The sequence below is a fragment of the Eptatretus burgeri genome, unplaced genomic scaffold (assembly GCF_056783735.1).
Source record: "Eptatretus burgeri isolate ZD-2024b unplaced genomic scaffold, Ebu_testis_v1 Ebu_testis_scaffold_193, whole genome shotgun sequence".
Taxonomy (NCBI): domain Eukaryota; kingdom Metazoa; phylum Chordata; class Myxini; order Myxiniformes; family Myxinidae; genus Eptatretus; species Eptatretus burgeri.
The window spans coordinates 32,501-48,259 of NW_028222143.1; the positions used below are offsets into that span (position 1 = coordinate 32,501).

A 15,759-nucleotide genomic window follows, 5' to 3' on the forward strand; every position below is an offset into this window, starting at 1 on the left:
CCTTAAAAGACAGAATTGGAAGAAGAGAAAAAAACAAAAAATATACATTGTTCGTTCTGGGAAGAAAGTGCAGGCTTACTCCCCCTTTCTACGTCATCAAACCTGAAAGCCTTAAAAGACAGAATTGGAAGAAGAGAAAAAAAAACGTAAAATATATATATATATACATATATAGGTGGAAATCTCATTTTGAAAAAGACTGTGTTGGGTGAGGATTGAGTTGGGGTTGAGATTTTGAATGTGAGGGTTGGGGTTGAGATTTTGAATGTGAGGGTTGGGACACACACACACATACACATCAACAAACAAAAGTTAAGCCTTGACTATTCAGTTGAGGATTCTGTGTTTGGGGTTCACAGATCTAAGAACGTCCCCCTTGACACACATTATATACTGTTATACACCTCGGACTTGGCCCTCGAGTGTCCACAATGGTGTATAGTAGGAGGGAGTGAAGCGCCAACCTATTGCTCCCATTGCACACACACACACACACAAACAAAAGTTAAGCCTTGACTATTCAGTTGAGGATTCTGTGTTTGGGGTTCACAGATGTAAGAACGTCCACCCCTTGACACACATTATATACTGTTATACACCTCGGATTTGGCCTCGAGTGTCCACAAAGGTGTATTATCTGCTTAGTTTTGTCTTTTGTAATTCCTGTGAATAAAATGAACCTAAAATCTCTTCCCCTTCCAAATCATATATTTTATAAGTCCAAGGAACTGTATCTATTACATCAACAATTTTAAAAAGTTCTTTCGTCCATCGTTCAGTAAAACCCTTTTCAAAATGAGATTTCCACCTATATATTCTTACGATATCACCAACTTTGAACTTAGGTTTTCTGACATTAATCTCTTTTTCATATTTTAATTTTGTAAATGTTTCTGATGGCTTCATATTCGTTGATGTGTGAATCGTGTCATTATACTTATCCACAATATCCTGAATAAAAGATGACCATTGTTGTGAACCGAGTTGTGTGAATTTTTTATATAGTCTCTCTTTTAAGGTACGATTAAAACGTTCAACAACAACTGCCTTCCCTTCATTAAAGGTACTGTATAATGTAATACTGTTATTTTTTAGAAAATTCATAAATGTCTTGTTATAAAACTCTCTACCCTCATCAGTCCACAATTTCTTAGGTTTTCTCTTACTTTTATTAAATATCTGTTGAAAAGCTAACATAAGAGTATTACCTGTTTTGTTCTTTAAAGGGACAACCCACGCATATCTACTCCTCAAATCAATAACGGTTAAAGCATACTTGTACCCCTTATCATTATTGAGTTCAATCAAATCAGCAGACCAGATATAATCAACTTCCTTGGAATAAACTTTCCTTCTCTGAAACTTTGTGAATATTGGTTTATGTAATTCATCAGCTAATTGCTCTTCAGTCTTAATGGCATCATTAGAGCCTATAAGTTTTTTGAATTTCCAAGTCCAAGTTTCAATTTAGCACTAATCATCTTCTTCACGATGAACCTATCAACTTTTTCTCTCAAGGTTGGATTTTGTATCAGAGACAAATTATACAACATTTCTCTATCGGCTTCATGCTTTTCTTCCAACGTTGTGGTATTCCCATAATCAATATCGTGTCTCATGCACACTTCATCAACTCTATTGATTGGTTTACTCCAGGATTTAGGATTGTCTGCCTCATCTAATCTTTTATCCAAGTTTGTGCCTGGACCACAGAAAGAATAACCTGGAAGATGTAATTTCCCTGGTATTCCAGTAGTTGTAAATTTACTTCCTGATAAAAACTTTTGTATATCTCCTCCGAGTTTGTGTTTGGAGATAAATTGATTTTTTTTTGAACCACACACCGAACATATACCTTTTTGTATAACCCTGTTATTTTTACTTTTAATATATGAAATATTTTTAGTATTAGTTTTCTTTTTACATTTGAGACAATAACTCATTTATTTATGAGAAAAATTTCTGCAGAGTGCAAAAACCTTTTTAGTTTCCAACATGCACATTTGAATCTTAATTTTTAAAACATAAAGAATCCTTAGAAATGCCTTCACTCTCTCCTCCATTTATTTAAGAAAAAACTTGAATTAAAATGAATAGCTTGACGATGCTAATAGTTTTGTTGAAAGTATTGCAAATAGACTTGTTAATTCTTTGTATTCCTTCCTGGTGGGTTGAGTTATTTTCTGTAATACCTCTATTCTTTTTTGAATCAAACTGGTTTCCATACTATAATATTTATTTATTCTCTCTCTTTCCTCCCTCTCTCTATTCTCTCTTTCCTCCTTCTCTCTCTCCTCCTTCTCCTTTTCCTCCTCTTCCCTCTCTTCTTCAACTCCTTCCTCATCCCTTACTATACTTGAATCGTTTACACCCCATAGAATATTATACATATATTCATCAGGATTTCTTGTTATTCCTGTATCCAAAATAATTTTTTTTACAACAGGAAACCAATAAAATTTCTTTTGAATTTCTAAAAGAGCCTTACCTTTTCTTAACCTTATAATTTTTTCATTATTTAACATTCTAATTAAATCTAAAGTTGTCGGTTTATCAACATCAGCATAATGCCAATCTTTTATTGAAAATACCTCATTCTTATGTTGTAGAACATATTTATTAAAATACCGAATACCCTTTTCTTGAAGGTATGCTTGGACACAGAAATGATAATTTTCTTGAAGCCTTCTTGCTGTCATTTATGTATTAGAAATATATGTTAGAATAATATTATGGCACGAAACACCTCCCCATCTTCCCATAGTTAAATCATTTTGTATTTCCTTACTTATTATATATAATCCTGTTTTTTCTGTTTTCATGAGATAAACAAGGGCAAAACCATTATTATATTTACCCTTATTAAATTCTTTTATTTGTTGTTTACTAATCGTAGCCCCACAAAACTCATTCTCAATACCAAGTGGATAATATTCTTCCTTACGAGACTGATTTAATTGTTCCAGGTCTTCGAGGTTAATTTTAAATGACCAATTATACCCTAAATCATTCATATCATACCCCCATTGTTCTATTCTCATACAAACGATACGCCCTTCTTTATAAAAATTTATTTTAATTCGAACTGTGAATTCTGTATGACCTGGAGATAATATCAACACTTCTGTATCTTTAGAATACACAGCCGTTTTATTTAAGTATATATATTGTGATAAATCGCTTAATCTCACCAAGTCATTCGCGTCAGTCGGGCTTGGATAATTTTTTAATTTATAAGCATTTTTCATGTTAATATTTTTGTTTATATTATATTTATGTCATTCAGCCTGTGCCTTTGTGTAATAATTTGATAAATCAATATCCAGTTCTTGAGATACACCAAAGATAGAACCATCTTTACCAACATAAGTCATTTATATTAGATTAAAAATAATATCATAAAATTTTTTATTTTTGTTGAGTTGAAATAACACATATAGACATAATTGACCACAACACTTGGAATTTAATTCTTGGACTTGAAATGTTTGATAAACACCATTCTGTAAGAATTTTATGACTTCAACAGGTGGTGGAAGACCAAAACTATCAAAATAATATTTGTCTTGACTATTAAAAATACAAACCCAATGAGAACCGTTCCCATCATTATCTTCTAAGTTCATAATAATATTCTTTGTATGTTTCGACACATTTGTTAATTCATCTCTCATACAAATAACCACATTATGAATTTTTAATTTCTTACAATATTTGGCAAGTTGTAAATTTGATGTTGTATTCTTTCCAAATTCTTTCAACCACTCATCAATGCTCATTTATTTATTAGAAAGATATAATCCATTACCTCTTTTCGTTAATTTTACACCTGCTTGTGCTATAGAAGAAAGCATATCTCCAACTAACAATCTCGCTTTATCAGGCAGACCTTCAAGTTTTTCAGCAAAATCTACAATTACACCACTTCCACTAATTTGTTTCTCCAACTCTTTGTTATGTCTTTCCAATTCTTTTGAGCCTGGAGTTGAGCCTTCCTTTCGTTGGCAGTTTTGACCGCTGTTGAAATACCACCCGTCAATGCTCCAACCGCACTTAAACCAGCAAATAAAGGAATTAGAAATGGGAGAAATCCTCCACTCGTCTCTCTTATTGAATATTTTTTCAACATTGGTTTTGTCATTTTAATTTTAAGTGAGCCAGTGTCATTCAAGATTTTAACCTGTTCTCTTGTGAGCAAAACATCAATTCTTACTGCTCCTTTTCTCTGAATTGTATTAACGTTAATCGTACAAGGCTTTTGATTTTGAACACAAGATGATAGTTTATGAAGATTGATTTGATTAACATATACCCCAGTTGGTACTTTGCCACTCATTTATTTAACAAAAAATTATGTGAGACTAATCATCACACCATTATCTGTATTAATCTGCAATTCTGTTTCTTCCAAAAGCAAACAATATGTATCAACTTCTTCACTCTCTCCTCTTTCAATGTATAGGGAAGTATCCACTCGATTAGACTTTATAGTTTCTTTTTGAGCGCTCAGGTCAAACGTATAGATTGTATACAAACTTTTAAATGCTGTCATATCCAAAATAGGTTCTTTATTTCCATTACTTTCACACACCTTTTGGTAAGACTTGTATGCTTCAGCAAAATCATTTTTTCCCAATTAATTTCCAATCTATCTCGTGGATAAAATGTTCCATCTAGAGAAACGCGAAGTTGTTTCACCTTAGCATTATCACTCAATGCATTATTCTTATCAGTCGCAGTATCACCATCTGGCTTTTTAAAAATCATCCACAGATATCGTGGCTTTCCTTCCAGAACACCCAAATTCCACGTGTAAGTAGTTTGATTGAGTTTAACGTGTTGACATCTTCTTTTGAGGTATGATACACTGAGTGGTTTCTTTGAGTTAAGTCTTCGATTCAACATCTCTTCTGTTTTAAGATTAGGAGTATATTCACTGATATACCAACTCATCTCCTCAATTACAAATTTATTCTGATCACCAAAAGCATTACCAACACCAAAAAGCAATCTATTTTCATTATCATTCCTTTGTAGTTGAAATCTAATTTTAAGACCATACAGAACTTTATCATAATCACAAAATCCAAATATACCTTTAAGAGGAACTGCCACAGTAAAACTATTTTCTGCTTTTGTATCATCATTATACATTCCTTTCCTTTGAATATATCCAGGGTCTGTGTTTGTTCCCGTTGACATATCAGGAATAAAACCTTCGACAGACCCCTTTCCCATTCTATCACTGAATGTATAGAGTGTAAATTTCATCATTTCAGATACAGCAGAGACATAATCAACCGCTTCAACTTCTTGTGTTCCAATATACAATCGCACACTATCAAACATTTTCCAGAAGAAATCATTTACAAGTGTAGCGTTTGTGTTATTCCCAGCCTTAGTGAATTTAAATTTACACAACAAGAAACTTTCGGAGAGATTCAAATAGGTTTGTTGATTATTTATTTCAAAACTTTTTGTACCATTTGTATTCCAGTCTGTTCCAGTTATTGCATTTACCTTGAAGTAATCTTCTTTTTTAGTGGAGTTTGAGATAATAATAGTATCATCCAAATCATAGATACTATCAATTGCTTCCATACTTGTATTTATTTAGGAAAAAAGATGTTAAAACTTTTGAAACCCTGATCCAAGTATTTGAATTATTTTCTGTCGTTCTTGGGGGACAACTGAGTTTTACCTTTCTTAATTTCTTTTATTGCTTGTAATTTATGAGATTCTTTCTGAGCATCTTTTATACTCTTTACAGCACCTGCTACATTTCCCACAGCAGAAGCAGTTGAACCAATTAGGTCTTTATGTTTAAGAATAGTTGAACCAATACCCATGAGAGTATCAATTATCCCATCTCCTCTAAATTGATGTCCGACACCCCTTTGTCTCTTAGGTTTATAGTATCCTCTACCAAGATACATACCTTCACCCTTGTAGTACGGGAAAGGAACATCCCATCCCCTGTAATTATTTTATATTTTCCCAACTCGTGCTTCCTCACAATAACCATCGTATTTATTTATTGAAAAACTTCACGTAGGTGAATTCTGATGGATATAACTTCTCCATTAAAAGAAATCACACGATTATCTTGGTCGGTTATCCTAAAATTTACTCTGTGTATGGTTTTTCCTGACACAGGTAGATAAACCAAATTTTTAGGCTCCATATTGAATTTATAACCAATTGGGGTTGAGTATGCGCTGAATGAAAATATTGTATTTGTTTTTAATCCATCATTATAAGCACCATCAATCAAATCACAGTGAATTAACACCGAATTTATTCCTGAGGATATTTGAATGACATTATCACTGTAAAACGTCCCATTAGTTTCAATCTTTTTGAGGAGAAACCTAATAACTCTCTAAATGAATTATCAATTGTGAAATCAACCTTGTAGTTATTTTTTACTTTAATCGTTGATTTTGAAGTATGTTTTTGAATGTTTATAACAATATTTTTGGTTCATCACCCTGTTCTTTCATAAGACGAGCAATTTCGGAAGATATTTGAGAAATCTCGTATGCTCCGGGTGAGACTGTTATCGTTTTGTATCCACTTCCCGGATTATAACTAAACTTGTCATTTTTCTCGGTTATATTAAATAAGGTATTATAAGTCTCCATGGACAATAAAGATGCCTCATATTCTTTTGTTGTGTCAAGTTGTAGTGGGTATGGGAATGAAGATGTGTGGTCGCTTGTTGTGAAATTAAAACTCAGGATTGTGCTTCTCATCTTATTTAATATGAGATAAAATGTCTTTATATTGAGATTTATTAATTATTTTCATGTTCATCAACTGGTCTAAAATGGCTGATGCTTCATTAAAACAATTGTTATTTCCAGCCTTCTTACTGCCGAACAACAATAACAGTCTATTAACTAATTGCGATGGGTCATTTGGAAGAAAACTAATACCTGAACCAAGGATACTTAAAGCCTGAATAATGTGTTTCTCCTTCTCATTCTTCCTACTTTTACCAGAAAGAATAACCTTATAATTTAGAGTGTTCAGCAAATCAATATATACTCTATCATCATTATTTTCCATATCCAATGGTTTATCAATATACTTTGATTCATCCCTCACAGTTGAACCTTGCCTTCCATCTTTTGTGAGAAGAAACATTAATCTCGGAGTTAGTTTAACAGGGGTTGAGCAGAACTTAAGAACCTTAATTCATCATTAAATATCAATACCTTTTCTTGAACAAGATGAAATATTGCTGGTTGTTCTGTTGGAATGAGTCCTGCTTTGGTTTTTGAATCTGCTGAATATTCATTGTTTTGAACAGCATTCACAATATAATCAGGGGTTTGATTAATCTCTTCCAGTTGTTGAAATAAACCTTCATCATCATGTTCTAATTCTCCAATATGCTCTAATTCTTCCTCCGTCATTTGACTGAAATCTTTTAACATTTGAAGCTTTCTAGGAGTATATTCTACTGTGGGAACTGTGGAAACATCTTTCATTTTTTCTTGGGAAGTTTTTAAAAGTGGTTTAAAAAATTTCTCTTGTTTTTTTCAAATGCTTCTTCGCCCGTTAGTTTCTGTCTGCGTTTCTTCTTTATGTCTTCCTGTTGTTTTACAACTTTTGAAACCAACTCTTGATGTTCCTTAAATCTTCTTGCTCTTTCTTTTGTATCCATTTATTTATTGTAAAATATCATTTAATGAATTGTAAAGATCAACAGGGAAATTTTCCTTTTCTTCATCATTCAAGTAGATGTGTTCAAATAAATCCTTTTCTTTAAATATTTCATCAAATTCTTTATTAACATTAATGCGAGTTGTAATTTCTTCTTCACTAATCCTTGCATCTCTGCTTTTCATACGTTTGTGTTGAGTTTCTTCATCAACATCAAAACCGAATGATAAAATCTTCACTCCGCTCAGATATTTAATAATTTGTCTCGTTCCTTCTGGATTAGTTTCTAATATCCCAACACCACCAGATTTTAGTTTCTTTAACTCACTCTTACAATGTGAATATTTTGTTGTACCAAGAGAAACCTCCTCAAATATTTGTCCTTCATTCCTCAATCGCATATGTTCCTCCACTGAAATATAGTGATAATCTTCACCTTTTACTTCTCCAGGTCTTATTGCTCTAGTTGTTGTTGATACAATGCGTATCACGGGGTGTTTTTTAAGTAAATTTACAATATTCTCATTTGTACTACACAAGAACCTTGATTTATGAAAGTTTTTTCCAGAAGCAGATTTACCCACAAGATTTATAATAATAGTTGTCATTTATATATGTAATTGTTTATAAAACAAAAAATATATCCCTTAATATCTCATCTTGTTTCACAACAATATATTTATATTTTTCAGTCGTGTGCTTCATATAATCCTCAAATTTCTTTTTACTACATAATGTAGAACAATTATCTCTCCAAAAATTATTGATATCTATTGAATTTAACTTGAATAAAATAAAAGTATTAGCATTGTTTCTGATGGAACGACGAGGAAGTTGAAAGTACGATTGACTAAGATAAATACAATTACAAGAAGAATGTCTCCCTCTTGTGTAGTAGCTGTCCATTACCGTTTGGTTTCTCTCATTAACACAATCATCAAAGATAACGAGGTTCTTTTTTGATTTATCCAAATCTTGGGGAGACGGTATATCATCCGTATTATCACTAAGAATACAAGTTATAAGATTTTATTTCTTTTTACATCTCTGTGTATCACAAAATAGTTGAATTATATCTTCAATGTTATAATCATTTAGGTTTTTTTGACGTTTAAATAAACCTATTATATCTTCTTTTTGAAGACCAGCATTAAAACCTTGTGAGAGTAGTTGATACTCTGGTTGAAAACTCGACTTTGTGAAAATTATTAAATTATCATAATCTAAAAAGTTGGGAGTGAGGAGCATTTTTAAAAGTAAGCAGGTTTTTCCACATCCACTTGAACCAACTATGAGACATCTTAATGAATTTGGGAGATTTTTATGGTTGTTAAATTTTATCTTATTTTCCCAAATAGGTAAAAAATCATTCATTTATATATTTGAAAAACAGGTTATTTAATTTATTATTGGCTTTTTTAGAAACTCTATATTTTATCCTAAGTTCAGGTTTAATTTCAAGATAATCCATTATTTTATTTATACAATATCTTGTGTTGATATTTCCCTGAAAATTACATCCATGAATAATATACAACAACAATCCTTTGAACATTTCTCTTATACGTTCAGTTTCTTCCCTTGTAAGGAAAGGTGTGTTATCATCCTCATACTTTACATTCATTTCTCTAATCAATCTTGTAAAGTAATTCATTTTTGGTGTAAATCTAAAAGAATTATTTTCCTTTTTATATTTTTTATTATCATTAATTAGAAGATAATCACAGAATATACATTGTTTATAGGCTTTTGACTCTGTGTTTAATCCCCGTCTTTCACACGCAGGACAATTCTCAAATTTGTCATATGGAGAATCAGGAAAGTCTAGCATATTTATAAAGTAAAACTTTACTTAAACTGAAATTCATCTATACTTTCAGTTGTATATTACCATCGATATCGATATACTTTTTTCATTATCAGATTCAACGACAACATTTTTTATATTAAAGGTAATTTTAAAATTATCGTTAACTACTATTGAACGAAATGTCATTTCACCTGATATATTAACATCCTTTATTTCATCAAGATTTACATCTTTAGGGTTGTTGAAAAAAATACAAATTTCTCCTTGCATATTACAGATGGTCTTATCTTTTCTTTCTAAAGCTTCATCCATAAGGTTTTTGTTCTTTGATACTTTTTCTTGTTTCATTGCTTTTTCTAGTTTTGAATATATTACTAGAAGGAGAGGAGAAACTTTTGTTAGAGATACTTTAATTGATGTTCTACTAGGTATACTAAAAGCCCTTCCACTGAAGGAAATTGAAGAACTCATATTATTTACCATAATAGTTTTTATCCAATAGTTGTTATATTTATCTTTGTTCAATTTTACATCCTTGACATATTTCTCAGTATCTTTAACAGATGAAGAGATTGATTGAAACTTGTCTTTTGTGTCTTGAAACATTGTATTTATTAAGTGAAAAAGTTGGAGGATAAAATGTTTTTAAGCACAGATTCACCTATAAATTAAACGAAATTTTCATCAAGAAAATTTTAGTTTAAGCAAAGTTTTATTCTATAAATATGGTGAATACAACGTACTGCGATGTTTGTAATCACGAATATAAACATTATAGAAAACACCTCCGAACCAACAAACACACATTTAATCTATATCATCAAATATCTCCTCTTGAGTTGGAAAGAAAACATTGTGATATCTGTTCAAAGGATGTTTTGAAGAGTAGTTATAATCAACATCTTCAATCACAAAAACACAAGAAAAATGAGTTTAAAGTAAAGGGAGACTATTATATTGAAAACACTGATGGGGCATTTAAAGGGCATATAAAAATAAGGATTTTTCAATTTGGAGAACCCGGTCCATCATCAATAGCTGAATCAATTGAAATAGTGAAACCCGATGTTGAAAAATTTATTAAAAAGACATTAAAAGAAATGAAAACTTTAAAGTTTTATATGGGAGTGAAAATGAATATGAAAAGACAAGATGAAGAACAAACTCCTTATATGAGAACAGATCTTCATTTTATAACATCATTTCAAGATTTTTTGAATAGTGGGGTTTATGAAGAACTATCAAGACAAGAGGAGGATGTTGATAATACAGTGGTAGGAAGTGGATTCAATATTAAAAATCATCTTTTTAGATATACACATTCTAAAATCAAACCCTCTTAAAGCTTCTTCTTATATTGAATTACCAAAAGAAATAAAACTAAAGAAGGCAGTTGTTAATATTAAGAACAATGATAATAAATGTTTTCTCTGGTCTGTTCTTGCTCACTTACATCCACCAAAATGTAATTCAGAAAGAGTAAAACAATATATGAAATATGAGAATACCTTGGACATTAAAGATTTTAAATTCCCAATGCCACTAACAGATATTCCTAAATTTGAGAAAAAGAATAATCTTTCTATTAATGTATATGGATTAACGGATACAAACAAAGTTCAAATATTAAAAATTTCAAACAACTATAAAAATGAAGAAACACACATTGACCTTTTATATTTTAGTGTTGGAAAGAATTCACATTACACATACATCAATAATTTATCAAGATTAATCTCTTCTCAGGTATTCAGAACAGCAAACAAAATATATCCTTGTAAGCGATGTCTTAATTCATTTCATACAAAAGAACGATTCGAACAACTTCAAAATATTGTAGTAATCATAAATCAGCTGTAATTACAATGCCTAAACCTGGTGAAAAGATTTATTTTGAAGATTATAATAAATCTATCATGCACCCATTTGTGATATACGCTGATTTTGAATGTATCCTTAAAAAGATAAATACTGCTTCTCCTAATCCAAAAGAACCATATACAAATAAATATCAAAAACATATTCCTTGTGGTTTCTGTTATTATATCAAATCATCTGTTGGAGAAAAGTATAACAAACTTGAACATTATCGTGGAAAAAATGCTTCACAAGAGTTTGTAAAACGATTAGAAAAGGATTGTATAAGACTCACTAAATTAATGAAAGAAACAAATGAACCGATGAAATTAACCAAAGAAGAAAAATTAGAATTTAGAATGAACAATATCTGTCATATTTGTGAGGGGGAAATTAAGGAGTCTAAAGTTAGAGACCATTGTCATCTTACTGGTAAATATAGAGGTCCCGCTCATTCCTGTTGTAATCTTAATTATAAATTACCTTCTTTTATTCCAGTCTTTCTTCACAACAGCGCCAACTATGATACACATCTATTTATAAATGAACTTTCAAAAACACCAGGGAATATTTCTGCTATAACAAACACAAGTCAAAAGTATATTTCATTTTCAAAAATGATATTCACAAAACCTTTAACTCGTATTAGGTTTTTAGATTCTTACAAGTTTATGGGAACACCACTAGCCTACCTCGCATCAAATCTAAGCTCCACGGACTCTTTTCCAAATCTTAATTCATTCTTTCCAAAAGAGGAAATTCTCACTCAAGAGGAAATTCAGATTAAAGAGAGAATTCAAAGTAAAGAGGAAACTCTAATTAATGAAGAAATTCTAACTGAAGATGAAATTCTAATTATAAAGAAAATTCGAACTAAAGAGGAAATTCAGATTAAAGATGAAATTCTGATTAAAGAAGGAATTCTTACGAGAGAGGAAATTCAAACAAGGAATGAAATTCAAAGTAAAGAGAAAATTCTTACAAGTAAGGGAATTTATCCTTATGATTATATGGATTCATTTATGAGATTTAAAGAAACACAACTTCCTTCAAAAGAAAGTTTCTATAATAACCTTTATGAAGAAGAGATAAGTGATAAGGAATATAAACACGCACAAGAAATATGGAAAATATTTAAGATAAAGAACCTTGGAGAATATCACGATTTATATCTAAAAACAGATGTTTTATTGTTAGCTGATGTGTTTGAAGCTTTTAGAACACTCTGTCATAATAAAAATTGTTATGGATTAGACCCTGCCCACTATTTCACAGCTCCTGGTTTAGCTTGGAGTGCAATGTTGAAAATGACAAAACAAGATATAGATTTAATCAGTGATGTTGATATGCTTTTGATGATTGAGAAGTCCAAGAGAGGTGGAATATCACAAGTATGTTCAAAAAGATATGCGAAAGCAAATAATAAATATCTCCCAAATTATGATAGTGAAAAAGATAGTAATTATTTGATGTATTTTGATGCTAATAATTTGTATGGATGGGCAATGTCTCAATCTCTACCTTATGGTAAATTAGAGTGGGTGGAAGAAAAGGATTATGAAAAGGCTTTGATGAATATTGTTATTTCTTCTCAAGAGGAATTGAATGACGAAGAAGAAGGTTATTATTTTGAAGTTGATTTGAGGTACCCGAGTGTTCTTCATAATAAGCATAAAGACCTTCCTTTTGCATGTGAGAAAGAAACCCCAAAGAAAGAATGGTTAAGTGATTATCATAAAAGTTTTAATATTAAAGGCAAATCAACAGAAAAGTTATTAACAACATTCTATGATAAAGAGGGATATGTTTTACATCAGAGAAGCTTAAAACAGTTTTTGAGAGAAGGATTGAGAGTAGCTAAAATTCATAGAGTTTTAAAATTTAAACAAAGTCCTTGGGTGAAAAAGTATATTCAATTTAATACAGATATGAGAGCAAATACAAAAGTAAAATTTGAAGGGGACTTTTATAAATTAATGAATAATGCTGTATTTGGAAAGACTATGGAAAATGTTAGAAACAGGCAAAACATTAGATTCACAACATCTTGGAAAGAAGCTTCGAGATTGATAAATAAACCAAGTTTTGAGAGAGAAGAGGTTTTTTCAGAGAACTTTTCTGCAATTCATATGAAAAAGGAAAGTATTGTAATGGATAAACCAATTTATATTGGAACAGCAGTTCTTGATTTATCAAAGATATTGATGTATGATTATTTGTATAATGACTTAAAGAAAGAGTATGGCGAAAATGTTTCATTGTTGTATATGGACACTGATAGTTTTATCCTAGATATAAAAACTGATGATGTTTATGAAGATATGAAGAAAAATATTGGAGTATATGATACAAGTAATTTCAGCAAGAAGAGTGAGTTATTTTCCAAAAAGAATGAAAAGGTTATTGGTAAGTTTAAGGATGAGTTGGGTGGAAAAGTAATGAGTGAGTTTATTGGATTGAGAGCAAAGGCATATGCTTATAAGTATGGTGAACAGATTGATAAGAGGTTAAAGGGAATAAAGAAATATGTAATAAAGAAATCAATAACTTTTAGAAATTATTATAATTGTTTGATGAATAAGAAAGAAGAATATAGGAAAATGAATACAATAAGAAGTTATAAACATAACATATATAGTGAAGAAGTAAATAAAAAGGCATTAGGAGCCTTTGATGATAAGAGATTTATTTTAGATAATGGAATAGATTGTGTTCCATATGGATATTGTATGATAGAGTGTATAAAATAGATTATGTTTTAACGATGGGAAGATGGGTTAGGGTTTTTAAGGGCTACCGCCGCGTTTTTTCACAATATATAAATGGTTAAACCAAGTATTAATCAAACTAAAGAGTGGAGAAAATCTCAGTCTTGGTATATAAATGGAAAACATAATGAATGTGAAAAATATCAAATAAGTCTTTTTGAAAAAATAACTAAAACAAAGGTAAATAAAACAAATAAGCGAATTAATTTAAAAACTAGTAAGTTAGAGGATGTAAAGAAAAAAATGAATATCCTTGAATGGACTGAAAACTTTGATGGTTATCAATTGAACAATGAAAAAACAATTTACTATAATCTCAAAATGATATGTGGCTCAGGAGGTGGTCAGATGAGAGCATTAAGAGAAGTTTATCATTTCGTAATGGCACAAAAGGGATATCTTAAAAAATATAAAGATTCAAATGTTTTGTTTGTCAATATTTTAGATGGGGATTATTGTGCAAAGAAAATTAAACTATTGAAGGAATTTGAGAATGAACAAATCTTTATAGGTTCAATGAGTGAGCTGTTCAACCCCCAGGTGTTCAATTCAATGAGGTTCAACCTCCAGGTTAAAAGGGGAGACAAATAAATATACCTTGGGATAAAAAGGGGGGTTTATTTTTAGGGAAAAAAATTATGAATCGCTGAAAATCCCCCATTCATTTACATGGGGAAAAGTGAGCCAGAATCAGTATTCTTACCCTACTTATGTGTATGTATATATATATATGTATATATATATATATATGTATATATATATATATATATATATACATATATATATACATATATATATATATATATATATATGTATATATATATATATATATATATATATATATATATATATATATGTATATGTATATATATATATATATGTATATGTATATATATATATATATATATATATATATATATATATATGTATATATATATATATATGTATATATATATATATGTATATATATATATGTATATATATATATATATATATATATATATATATGTATATATATATATATATATATATATATATATATATATATATATATATATATATATATATATATATATGTATATATATATATATATATATATATATATGTATATATATATATATATATATATATATATATACATATACATATATATATATATATACATATACATATATATATATATATATATATATATATATATATATATATATATATATATATATATATATATATATATATATATATATATATATATATGTATATATATATATATATGTATATATATATATATATATATATATATATATATATATATATATATATATATATGTATATATATATATATGTATATATATATATATATATATATATATATATATATATATATATATGTATATATATATATATATATATATATATATATATATATATATATATATATATATATATATATATATATATATATATATATATATATATATATATGTATATATATATATATATATATATATATATATATATATATGTATATATATATATATATATATATATATATATATGTATATATATATATATATATATATATATATATATATATATATATATATATATATATATATATATATATATATATATATATATATATATATATA

The 15,759-nt window shown here is 29.1% G+C and overlaps 1 long non-coding RNA gene across 1 annotated transcript in view; it reads left to right on the plus strand.

Annotated features, from left to right (window-relative positions):
- LOC147007412 (uncharacterized) overlaps positions 1 to 690 on the plus strand; it is a 1,199-nt gene extending 509 nt beyond the window's left edge. Inside the window, exons 1-2 of the long non-coding RNA XR_015054204.1 lie at positions 1 to 434; positions 629 to 690. The exon at positions 1 to 434 is cut by the window's left edge and continues 509 nt beyond it. This is a non-coding gene — a long non-coding RNA (uncharacterized LOC147007412). The remainder of the gene's footprint in view (positions 435 to 628) is intronic.
- Positions 691 to 15,759: the final 15,069 nt, after the last annotated feature.